Source organism: Heteronotia binoei, chromosome 7 (assembly GCF_032191835.1).
Source record: "Heteronotia binoei isolate CCM8104 ecotype False Entrance Well chromosome 7, APGP_CSIRO_Hbin_v1, whole genome shotgun sequence".
NCBI classification, from domain to species: Eukaryota; Metazoa; Chordata; class Lepidosauria; order Squamata; family Gekkonidae; genus Heteronotia; species Heteronotia binoei.
Window position 1 is genome coordinate 97,852,142 of NC_083229.1, and position 13,892 is coordinate 97,866,033.

A 13,892-nucleotide genomic window follows, 5' to 3' on the forward strand; every position below is an offset into this window, starting at 1 on the left:
TTAACTTCTGATATGGCATGTCAGAGAGGGTCATTTCTTTTGTGCTCCTTGCTCAGTCTGGTGTTGTGCTAAAGGTTGCTTGTGAACATTTTATTTTAATAAATATTTTATAACTTTTTTTGCTGGGAGTGGTCTTCTATACCACATAGACCTCCACCATCTCAGACATGCTATTTTAAACAGAGCACCGGGGGCAGACAGGCAGTTGGCAAGTAGCTATTCCCCCAGGTGTTCCTCATCCTTTCTTGTGTGTTTCTCTCCTCTTCAATAACAGCAGTGAGAAGTTAGAACACTGGAAATCTGAGAGACGTTGATACTAGTTTGCGGAATTTGCCTTAGAAGTAGGTGAGCCAATAGCCTGGAGAAAGAGAAAAAAATGTCTTGCCCCTCTAATGGAGTTTTCTTGGGATGTTATTTACCAGGTGCTGTTATGTACTTCCATGCCATTAAAAGCTCCAATGGCCCGTTTTTCATGCACTAAACTTCCACTAGAGGGACAGGACACATTTACCTCAGATTGCTGGCAATCCTGGATAAGGCCATGGGGCTGGGTGGGCAAGACCAGGAAAAAATGTGATATATATTAGCTCCACAGACTTCAAAAAAACATTTTACAGTTTAGGTGTCATCAGCTTATACTCTTTATGGTTTCATAGAACTGCACTCCTGTACAAATGCTAACCTGAAAATTCTTTTTAATTTAAGAATTAAAAATTACTCCACTGACTAACCAAAACAGAAAATAGAAGATATTGAAGAAGAAGATATTGGATTTATATCCCGCCCTCCACTCCAAAGAGTCTCAGAGCGGCTCACAATCTCCTCTACCTTCCTCCCCCACAACAGACACCCTGTGAGGTGGGTGGGGCTGGAGAGGCCTCTCACAGCAGCTGCCCTTTCAAGGACAAGCTCTGCCAGAGCTATGGCTGACCCAAGGCCATTCCAGGAACTGCAAGTGGAAGAGTGGGGAATCAAACCCGGTTCTCCCAGATAAGAGTCCATACACTTAACCACTACACCAAACTGCCTTACACCAAACTGGCTCTCCTTAAAAATAAAGTAGCCATTCACTTTCTAGATCCCTAGTCTTTACCTCATCGCCAATTCATATGGGAGTAAGATTGCAGTCCTAAGGACAGTTTCCTGGAAGTAAGGGCCATTGAATACAATGGGACTTATTTTTAAGTAGATCTGCTTAGGATTGTTCCCTAAAGGTACATCTATGTTGTTAGGGATGTGACCTGACAGCCCTATTTGGGTGCCTTTTGAAAACAGGTATGTTGTCATTTTTGTAAAATATCTAATATGACACCATGTGTTGCTGCAGCACTAGCAACTCTATAGCAACAGATAGGGTTCTTTTTAACATTAATTCATAAAGAAACAGAACAGTCCCCTGAAAACATTCCACTCTTCACTCATTATCCACAACAGAGGTGGAAAACCATATTAGATGCTCTTTCTACACATCCCTAGTGCTATAGTTCCCATGTTGCTCCTTCATCACTAGGAAAAAGGAAAGGAAAGGTCCCCTGTGTAAGCACCAGTTGTTTCCGACTCTGGGGTGACATTACTTTCACAACGTTTTCACGGCAGACTTTTTACGGGGTGGTTTACCATTGCCTTCCCCAGTCATCTACACTTCCCCCCAGCAAGCTGGGTACTCATTTTACTGACCTCGGAAGGATGGAAGGCTGAGTCAACCTGGAACCGGCTACTTGAAAACCCAGCTTCTGCTGGAGATCGAACTCAGGTCGTGAGCAGAGCTTAGGACTGCAGTACTGCAGCTTTAACACTCTGCGGCACTGGGCTCATCACTAGAGGAACCTATAAAACCTTCCATCATTGGGCATCCTCTGTAGTAGGGTTGTCAACAGCCCAGAGGGAAAAAATGCCCTGCCCCTTTAATACATGCTTAATGGGAAGTTACTGATATCAGGTGATGATATTTAGCTCCATGACATGAAAAGCCTCATCTGCCCGCTGCCACACATTTATTAGAGAGCCAGGACTTCTGTTTTCTCCAGATTGTTGGTAGCCCTACTTGATTGGCATTTCACATATCACACAGTAGAATCCAGTTTCACCTGAGATTTTTAAAGGATAAACTGAAAAGTTAAAAGTGAGGAGGGCCGCGGTCACACTCACCATTAAATTCATTCCTAACGCATCGCTATTATACTCCACAGCTTTTTTACAACGAATTTCCTGATCAGACATCCCTCCATCCTCAGTTCTAAGCCGCGTCGATCCCATTGTTGGTTGATCAGAGGTCTCAACCGGACCTTGTTTTTTGAGATGGCATTCTGCACTCACTCATGCAAGTGCAGGACCTTGGGATATCGTGCTTGGCTTTTTTTTTTTTTAAAGGTGCCAGCAAAGGTGGGCGATCTGCCCCCGCCCCATTTAAACACCTGGACAGGGAGGCGAAGCTCGGGAGCTCTCTCCCCGCCTGGTGGGGAGACAGCAAAGGCCAGTGATCTTCCTCCCCCCTCCATTTAAACACCCCACCGTGGTGTTTAAATGGGGGGGAGCACAGCATCTCTCTTTGCTGTCTCTCCGCCTGGCGGGTAGATGGCAAATGTGGGTCATCTTCCCCCCCTCCATCCCTCCCATTCCCCCCTCCCATTTAAATGGGACAGGGTAAAAGCTGAAACGGGCCGGAACAGGCCAGAACGGGCATCAAACAATGTAGACTGTCACAAAAAACACTGGGATGCATCACAGACACTTGAGAACAATATTCTAGAACAGAAAAAGTGGAACTCAAATGTTTTTATTACCTTGTTCCAGGCCAAAAGACCTCCGGAACACCCTGGAATAAGCCAGAATGGGCATCAAACAACCTGGGCTGCCACAAAAAAACACTGGGATGCATCACAGATGCTTGAGAACAATATTCTAGAACAGAAAAAGTGCAACTCACACGTCCTGATTACCCCGTTCCGGGCCAAAAGTCCTCCAGAACACCCCAGAACAGGCCGGAATAGGCATCGAACAACGTGGGCTGCCACAAAAAACACTGGGATGCATCACAGACGCTCAAGAACAACATTATAGAACAGAAAAAGTGGAACTCACACGTCCTGATTACCCCGTTCAGGACCAAAAGGCCTCCGGAACAGGCCGGAATGGGCATCAAACAACATAGACCTGTTCCGGAACGGAGTAATAAGGACATGTGAGTTCACTTTTTCCGTTCTAGAATATTGTTCTCGAGTTTATGCCTCCACACTAGAAAATCTGCTGGAGGCAGCTGAACAATGAGAAAACTGCAAATAGGAATCTAGCTTAAAACAAGTATGTCATTGCAACTGAGATTTTTAAAAAACTCTGGCTTCAGAAAAAACAAATTATATATCAATGTAATAGTTAAGGTATTGTAAGATGTTAATTGCTAACAATGAAAAGGCAGAAGAGACACAACAGAAAGGGAATGATAACATATTTCTAAATAGGGAGTATGTCACATTTTCTTTTTCTACTCCAGCACTATGTAAGCCAGATAAGTGAACTCTTGAAATGAAAAGAAAATGAATGCCAGTTTGAAGGTAGTAACTGACTCATTCCTTTATTGAGATCCCTGTTGTACTGGCCAAAGGCAATATCAGTGAATTTAGAGAAAAGGCTCTTGGCCAAGAAGCAAAAAGGTCCAAGACACCACATTATTACATAAAGGTCAGATGGTAATGAACACTACTGACATGAGCTAGCATTAACATTTTTCAGTGGGAAATTTCACTCCATTTGCCTCAACCAATTAAACTATTACCTACTTAAAACAATACACACACAACCTAATTATTACACAGTTTCAAAAACTAAAAATGTCCTTTAAAGCAGTATGAACTGTGTGGGGGTGTGCTTTTATCATATAGACATTTTAACTGAAATAGCAAAAGAAAAAGTATATAATGCTGCAAATTTTTGTAAAACTGGGTAACATCTCCAGGTAGTTATTTGTATCCTACATCTGAAACAGCTGTCAGTTTGCAACTTTCCTTGTAGTTCTAAAATCATCACCATAAATGGGTCATCATATAGCTGTGGCTTTTCCTGACCCCTCCCTTCAGGTATTTTCCTCCAGTTCTTCTTTTGCCTGCTGTAGCTAGCAGGACTCTGGTATGCTGAATATCTGGCAGAGGAAAGATCTAGGACTAGGTGAATGGAGGGAGAGGGTGGAAAAATCATAGCTGCCTCATCTTATTCAGCAGTAATTTTAATGGTCCAAGAGGTATTTGCAATGTGACTTATACTGGTCTAACAGTATTGGTATTGTAGAACAAAATAGGAGTCGATTGTACCTTTAAGACCAACTTAGTTTTATTCAGAATTTAAGCCTTCGTGTGCTCTGTAAGCACACTTCATCAGATGAGGAATCTGGCACAGTGAGCAGAGCCATACTAGGGTTGCCATGTCCAATTCAAGAAATATCTGGGGACTTTGGGGGTGGAGCCAGGAGACTTTGGGGGTGGAGCCAGGAGACATTAGGGGTGGAGCCAGATCAAGGCTGTGACAAGCATAATTGAACTCTAAAAGGGAGTTCTGGCCATCACATTTAAAGGGACGGCACACCTTTTCAATTCCTTCCTTCTATAGGAAATAATGAAGGATAGGGGCACCTTCTTTTGGGGCTCATAGAATTGGACCCCCTGGTCCAATCTTTTTGAAACTTGGGGAATATTTTGGGGAGAGGCACTAGATGCTATACTGAAAATTTGGTGCCTCTACCCCAAAAAGCAGCTCCCCCAGAGCCCCAGATACGCGGATCAATTCTCCATGATTTTCTATGGGAATAAATCTCCATAGGGAATAATAGAGTTCCCAGCAGACATTTCCCTCCCCTCCCCCCGCTTTCTGATGACCCTGAAGTAGGCTTCCCAACCCTCCTGCCCTGGCGGGGGACCCCAGAATTTACAGCCTCTTCCCCCGCTGTCCCAAAAAACGGAAGCGGTGGGAGGGGGGGAAACGGCGCCAAGGAGCGTGGCGAGCCGCCCCATCTCGGAGGAGCAGCTAAGGTGAACCGGAGAAGAGGCGGCAGCAGCGCAGCGGCATCACCCGCTCCGCTCGGCCTCTGAGGTAAAATCAGAGAAGGGGAGGGTGGAGGCAGGCCAGGAGCGTGGCTCGCCACGAATCTGGGTCCTTCTAGGACCCGGACTTGCGGCTCGCCACACTCCTGGCCTGCCTCCACCCTCCCCTTCTCTGATTTCACCTCAGAGGTGCAGCGGGCGACGCCACTGCGCTGCCGCCTCTTCTTCGCTTCAACGTAGCTGCTCCTCTGAGATGGGCTCAGCCGCCCATCTCGGAGGAGCAGTTACGGTGAAGCGGAGAAGAGGCGGCGGCAGCGCAGCAGCATCGCCGCTCCACTCCGCCTCTGAGGTGAAATCAGAGAAGGGGAGGGTGGAGGGAAGGAAGACATTTAAAAAGGTGTGCCGTCCCTTGAAATGCGATGGCCAAAACTCCCGTTGGGGTTCAGTGATGCTTGTCACACCCTTGCTCCTAGCTCCACCCCAGTGTCTCCTGGCTCCACCCCCAAAGTCTCCTGGCTCCACCCCCAAAGTTCCCAGAGATTTCTTGAATTGGACTTGGCAACCCTACCCTGAAGCAGGGGGAGGGTCTCCAAACTGGGGGATCCCCTGCCCCCACCTGGGGATTGGCAACCCTACCCCATACATAGCTGGTAGGTAGTGGCCCAGAATGCAAAATGGTACTGATTTAAGAACTAATGACAGTGAAGTAAAATTATCTGGTAGGCAGTGATTTAGAATGTAAAATGGTAATCTGACTGGTAGATGCTGCCCCAGGATCTCAGGTAGAGGGCTTCCACTTCAAATACTACATGATACATTTAACTAGGGACCTTCTGAATGCAATTGGATACTCAGGTACTGAGCCACAGACCCTTCCTGCTTCAAATGAGTAAACTTTACTAGCAGCCTAAACTTTATAAGGGGGTCTCTTGGATCTTTCATAAAGCCTCCTAGTGGTGTCAGTGCAACCCTTCAGCTCTGCAGATGTTGTACCAGGATGTCCATGAAGATAGCTTAGTCCAAGAGTCCCAAAGGAAACAAAACGAGTTCAGAACTGCAGTTGTAAACCAGTTTCAGATACATATAACTGCCTCATAGGAAACCATGGCAATATAGATGCCTAGCTGATTTCTCAGCACCTGCACAAAAATGAATTTCTCTTGAAGCCTCTTGTGAACTGGTGTCATGACCCTGGGCCTAGAGAGGCCTACAAGCTCCAGAGAAGCCTGCCTAGAAGTTACTAAAGAAAGCCTACATTTCCCAGGATCCCCTCTGTTCCTCTAATTGGGTGGTGAGGTTTTGGATTGAAACTAGCCCAGAGGGGGGTGAGACCTGGGAGGAGAGCATAAAAAGGGCCAAGTGCCTTTTGTGTGTTATTTCCTGGAGAAGCTGCAGGCAGAGATGTTCTGTCTGAGAGGTTGCAGACAGAGAAGGAGTGCTCTCTGGAACAGCAGTAGGAAAAGATCCCTCATCCAAGGGAGGTGGTGAGTTTGATATTAGAGCAGGGACTGTCTAGCTAAACACGTCAGGGCTTTTGCTTATTTGCACCAACTTTTACTGTTTCATATTCACTATAGCACTAAATCTTTATCACCCACTTATTGTTTTAGAGCACTAATAATAAACTTCTTTTTTTGTTATACTGCCTGGTCATAGTTAAGAGGTATTTACTATGAAGGAAGATACAGGGGTGGTTGGGTGCTCTGGGCCCTCCCATGCAGACCCTTACCAGAGTGGTGGCAACCAGTAGAAGGTCCTCCTAGGCCCCTTCTGTCTGACAACTGGTGACAGCAGAAATTGTTTAAGTCCATGTGCTGAGCGGTTGTCGGTTGTGTCTAGATTCAGTCATTTACTGCCTTTTTAAAGTATTGTCTGCTTCCATATCAAGCGGATCATCTTCAGAAATCTGCTTTGCTTCTCCCCATTCCTGAAGCTTATAAAGCTGGTGAAAACTAGGAAGATTGTTTGACTGGCATCAGAGTTGATATAATCCAAACATCAAATGAAGATTATGTTTCTCAGGCTTCTGGTAACACTCTTACTTTTATTATTTTTGACAGGGGTTTTTTTTTTGGAGCAAGGATATGCAGGAACACAGTTTGTGTGTATGTATGTGTGTAATATGCAAATGAGTTCCTGCTGGACTTTTTCTACAAAAAAGCTCTGTGTGAAATAACTGTTATGTCAGGAGTGTGGCCTAATATACAAATGAGTTCCTACTGGGCTTTTTCTAAAAAAAAAAAAAAAAAGCCATGATCTTTGATAATAATTTGATTATCCTCTTCGTTCACTAGTGATATAGTGGTTAAAATGTCAGATGATGACCTGGGAGACCCAGGTTCTAATGCCCCCTCTGCTTGGAAGCTTGCCAGATGACCTTGGGTCAGTCACACCACCTCAGACTGGCCTGCCTCACAGGGTTGTTGTGAACGTAAATGGAGGAGAGGAGAACAATGTAAGCCACTTGGGGGTCCCCAGTGAGACATAACTAAATAGTGAGAATTTGATTTGGCAAGGCAGCTTTATTGCATTACCTATGGAATATGGTACTAAGGCAGCAGACATCATTTTTCCATCTATTTGTCAGGCCCTTCCTGTCACTCTTGTAAGAAAAAGCCCCCTACTTTTCATACACACGGACATCGTGATCACCAGTATGGTTGCTAGGGTGCCTGGAGTTTTGACTCGCACACATCTGCTCTAAGAAGTGAACTTTGCCCACTGTTTCTAAGGCTTATGTGGATACTATAAGCCTCAGCTTTGCAGCGGCATTCTACATCTCTGGATAGGTGTTAGCCAGAACTACAGACGAGCTTCCACCTGCTCCTTGTGTGCCCAGTCTTGGCCACTGCAGTGGAAGAAGCCATGCCACCATGAACTGTACAGGCAAACAGTTTCCAGCCTGTTTCCATGAACCAAAGGCTAATACCACCAGAATCCATCTTGTTTTCCTGACTCCATTACAGCAAAGCAAGAAACTCACGTATCCAACAGCTACTTCAACTTCTGTATAAGGCAATCAAGCTTTTCTTAGGCGTGGATCCTGCCAGACCGCCTAAGTCTTTGTCTAACGGAACTCAAGACAAAGACTGGTGCCAAGAAGAAGACTGAAGAAGAGGAAGACCATCTTCAGCCAGAGCCAAGCTCCTTTGTGTAAACCGGGTGTTACCTTAGGTAGCAATTTGGCCATCTATTGTCACCTTTTTAGATAAGTTTAATAGTCTTAAGCACACCTCCACCCAGTAATTTCCCCTATTCTTTCCCCCAACAGTCATCCTGGAGCCTCCCCCTTGGCCCATTGCTACCTGGACAGCCAATCAGGTAACTAAGGCCAAGTCCACTCATTGGCTAGCTATGAGCATCCAATCAGGGGTTGCCAATTAACTGGCTATTGGCTACTGCACTAGTCTAGCCCTTATGGTCACTGCAGAGCCTCCCCTTTTCTGAGGTCATGTACCAGCTGACCACCTGTCATCCACCCTTGAACCTCCCATCCCCTGAGGGTCCAAGGTAGTCTATTTAACCTCTGATCCAGCTCCACTCATGTGTGTATCTAGCAGTACCCCAGTTCCGCTGTCTAGATCCATCCCCGATTCTGGCCACAGTTGAGGGTCCCATTTCCCCGTCCTCTATCGTCGCCATTGGAGCCTTCTTGAAGACTACGATTGGTAATTGTCACCCTGTTTATCTATCCATGTGTTGTCTCTATCTCTCTCTCTATTTTCCTTAGGACTGTAGGAATGATTTTATGAGTATTTTATCTTGTATGTAAGCCTATATTTTTCTGGAATAAATTTTAATTGTTTTACTTAATTAGAGTCCCTAATATTTTTAAGCATTCATTTCTGGACGTGGAATCCTGTATACACAGGTAAAAGGTCCTGATTAAGCCAGGTGCCCACCTGACAATTCCCCAAACTCGTTTTGAGGGCATTTTGGCTTACACTCTCTGTAACTGAGCTTGATGTAGATTCAGCCCCTCAAGAGATGCTGATAAGTATGTTTCACTGGATTGTACATATGAATTATTTTTTGGTCACCATCTTTGTATAGTAGATTGTGGTTTTAATGTGGATAGTTTTAATCTTGTTTATATGTATTTTTATTGTTATGACTTTGTTGTACCTCGCCCTGAGCCCATTCTCAGGAAGAGTGGGCTAAAAAAATCAAATCAATCAAAGCAGAATTTAGCAGCAATCCTATTCTTGCCCAGCAGGTGCAATTCATAGACAGGTTTGCACTTGAGGTCTCTTGATACTATAAAATGATCTTTTGCATTTTCTCTATGGTTGGGAATATTAAGTAATCAACAAAGTGTCCTTTAATTAAGAGATGACTGATGATTCCAAGAAGTATTCTTTTACCTAACATTTGGTCCCAAGGGTTCATTTTCAAGCCCTAAATGCAGTGCTAAAAACCTGATACAGCAAAAAAACAAATCATGAATGATTTATTGGGAGGGCTTTTTCAGTACTGTATTCTGGGAAGGCAGCAAGAGAGCTTGATGATGAATTTCTTTTTTAAAAAGCAAGTATAAGCACAAGCCAAATATATCATTTCTGAGCATTCTTTAGATACCTATTAGGGCTGTCAGCCAATTAAAGACCTTATGATGGTTGAAATCGTGCACAGGGAGTGTGAGGTTGTGGCTCAAGTGAATTTGAGTGGGGGGCTGGGGGCCTGCCTCTCAGGGCTCATTTCTCATGGAAACAGGCATACAGAGACATAGATAAGCAGAGGCGCCAAGCAGACAAGGTGTGCTGGTCATTAGAATGAACTCAGCAGAGGAATGGTGAAGATTGTACTTCCAAACTGGTTAGCATTACAACCTGGTAAAGAGAGTCATCTTCCTCATCTATGCTTAGCTGCATATTGCGCTAATGTAGCGCCACAGCAATAATTTGCTACTGGAATGGCTTATCCACACAGGAAAATCCAGTTGTGAATCCTAGCTGCAGCCCAAGAACAGAGGAATCCCCAGAAATGTCAGCTGATATGTCAACCTTGGTTTTTGTGCAGAGGTCTGGCCTCAGGTGTTTGTTTCTGTTTAGTCCAGATTGATTTACACATAAAACACAAACATCCCCCTCATTAACTTTCTCCAGACCTGTTCTGGGCGTTCCCAGTAAGAAACTTAATTCCCAGATGATCCCAAGCCTCATTTGGATTTGGTATGTGAAAAGAAGAGATTTCAACCTTCCCCCAGGATTCTAAACAGAAATGACTCTGGGAAGACATTGTTTGCCAGCTGGTAAGGGCACTACATAAATATTTCCCCAAGAAGGCAAATAGGGGGGCTATCTCACTCAATGACTCTGGTGAGAAAGCTGACACCCCATGTTGCACATCATGGCCCCCAGAACTGCAGGGGGCACGTCTGACCCAAAGTCATACTGTTCATTAACAGAAGCAGGTTGCCTTTAGTTATATCAGGTCTCTTTACCTATGTCTACTGTTATATTTTTATCCTGCTGCTTTTTTAGGGAGCTCAGGGTTGTGCACTCTTGCATTTTATCCTCACAGCCATCTTCTGGATAAGTGAGGCTGAGAAAGCAGGGCTTTTTATGTAGAAAAAGCCCAGCAGGGACTCATTTGCATATTAGGCCACACCCTCTGACATCACCATTGTTTTGCACAGGTCTTTTGGTAGAAACCCCCCAGCAGGAACTCATTTGCATATTAGGTCACACCCCCTGGCACAAAGTAGGGTTGCCAAGCCCTCTGCATCCCAGAGTGGGGGACTTTTGCACATGCATGACGGAATGACCATAGAGTTTTCCCAGAAATGCCTAGAGCAGCCACCGTGCACCAGTGCAGGCGCAATGACATCACTTCCAGGTGACGTCATCGTGCCAGCAACGTAGGGGGAGGTTCTCCTTGCTGGCCCAATGTGGGCCTGTGAGTTGGGAACCTCCCGGGTAGGGGAACCCCTAGCACCAAGCCAGCTGGAACTGCGTTTCTGTGTATTCCTGCTCAAAAAAAGCCCTGTGAGAAAGTATGAGAAACCCACAGTCATTGAGCTTTTTAGCGAATCAGGATTTTAACCCAGGCTTCAGAGTCCTAATCTGGCATTTGGCACCCCAGTTGCTCTCAAGTCTTCTCAGCTCATGACATTTTTGTGTGACTACAGTGATAGAAGGAAAACCTGCCACTTTCTAAAATAGCACAGGAAAGCAATCAATATATTTGTAGTTTTCAGATGTCAGTAATTTCAAAGATATTGCAGCCAATCTCTAGATTTTATTTTCCTTTCTATTTTATGAAAGATGCTCCAGCTTTCTAATAATAGCTTTTTAAAAATTAAAGATGTATGAATTTTCTGTGTATCATGATGAAATTATTGTTTCCTACTGTTCTTCTTGCAATAATAACAATAACTGCTTTAGATTAGTACCTTTGGAAATAATTTCCAGAATAAGATTATTTCAGTAATATTAAATGAATTTAGGAAAATGTTACTTTCTCTGAAAAGCCACATCTTCTTCAAAACCTTATCTTTAACATTTAAAGAAATGCAGAACATAGTCACAATTTTTTACATAAATGACAGTAGACAATTATTTCTTCTGCTTAAATTTTAATGGTAAAAGACAATGATGAGTTACAATTAATCATTTTTACTTGCTCCGTTCTATTCTGAATTTTCTGCACTCATCCTAATGTAGCTAAATTTCAGAGCTAAGGTTTGCCAATAGAAAGGATTAGAGTTTTAGCACTGAGAGCCATTGTGTTGGATAAGAAAGAACTGTGGATCTCCTTAGCCATAAAGTTCACTGGGTAACTGGGCCAGTTTGAACTAACCTTAACCTATTCCACAGGGTGAGCATAAATAGGGTAATTTCCTTATACATTTCCCTGACATTCTTCAAGGCAGGATGAAATAAAAAATATCATCATCATAACAAATCCAGTCTGGCTATAAATAAGTGTGGGTACTATTTAAAAGAAAACCTAAAAAATCCATCCAGATTTAATTGAGGGCTACAGTGGATCAGGTAATACTTTACACTGTATGAATAACCTCCTCTTTTGCCATAATTATGCCACTATCCTTGCATATACACAATAGAAGGACATGAATCATCAACATCAAGCTGGCCACCTTTCTATCTGTGTTTAGGTGAAAGAAACAACTTGTGCTGCTGAAAAGGAACATTCTTTATATCTGGCAGAAAGGCAAGGTTTAAAAATGTTTTTTGTAAGTAAGCTTTTGTGGCCCTGAGTCTGAGGGCATGACTCTTATAGTCTGCCATTTATAAAGTTCTAATTGTACAGAAGACTAAAGGACAACAATGGAGTTGCACATAAACCATCAACAGAATTCACACTATTTTCTTCTTGCACATTTGCTACAAAGAATCTCATACTGGTTCTATTAAGAGGTACCAGATTTAGTACCTAAGAAACAGTGTGTTGGATATTTGAAACTTACTCGAGGAAATTTTTAAAAGAAGCCAGTACAGGAGTTGTCAGAGTAGATTATTCAAAACCATGGCATGGAGCCAGTGAAAACAATGAAAAGAAATCCAAGGAGGTTTCTTGAGATTTATTGTTTCAAGAAGTCTAGCGCACCATTCATATTGGTGACTAAACTTGTAGCTGGGCTTTATTGCACAATAATCACACCATGGCGAAAATAGCCTGTATCACAATAAATAATAACTTTAGCTAGCATGTAATAGCAAAATCCTTCCCCCCCCTCTTTAATAACCCTAAGCTAGAATTTTATAGAAAGAATTACCACCATAAAATCAATGTCTGTTTAATATTATTTTTTTTAGAACAGATACAAGTAAATGCTCACTGAATTCCATTGCTTTCCTTTCTGTTGCTGTCATGCAGAGAAATGTACATTTAGTCCATTAGTCCAGCGTTAGTCCAATTTGAGTTGGTGTAATGTGGCAAATTGGTCCAGAAAAAGTTTGCTGTGTTACGACATCTGCCACAGTGAGTGATTCAGTAGCTATTTGTTCATTCAGTAGCAACTCAGTGGGATGGCAGACACTCCTCCTATGATTCATGACCACCTGACTATCTTTCAGGAAATCCTTGATCTACAGACTTGGTTATAATTTAAAAAAACTGTAGTGATGTTCTCAAAATATACCTTCTGCAATTGATTTTTCAAGGTCGAGCAGCAAGAAACACAGAAAAGAGGAAGTACACTGAAGGTAATAACTTGACACAACTATAGCAAGAGCAAATGTCTGATGGGGTACCACCAAACCAGAGTTTTCAGGATCTAGTACACCAAGGAAGGAGGCCTTTTTGATTTTTTGCTTATTTATTTATTTTATTTCTGTCAGTTTGTAGTCTGCCCTTTCCCATGGTGGGCTCAGGGCGGATTCCAACATGGTAAACCATTAAAACTAACAATGACAATCTAACATTAATAGTAAAACAATCAAACAGTTAAAACAGATTAAAAGATTAAAAGTGATATTACCTTTGTTTTGCTACATTGCAGAGTTGGATTGGTTCACACAGTCATAGATGTGCCAGGGTGTTTGTTAGCTACCACACATGTGGCATCATCATAATAGGTAATGTTTGAGCACATGCACATCTATATACACACAGTGCCTCAAGTATTAGGAACTCATCTACTAGGGGGAAACTGGTTCTCATAGTCACAATTGCAGGAGGAGGAATGAATCTGTTACTCTGGCATTTAGAATTTCGGTGCCTATGAAAATCACTATTCTCAACACTGCAAGTTTCACCTTACACCTCTGATATGTACTTTTCAAAGCAGATGGTCTTGAAATCTTTGTGGTACACAAATCCCACAACATTCAAATCTCTATTTAGCTATAAGGCTCTCTTGGGTGGCTTTGGAGTCACTCTGTGTCTGCTTAACCC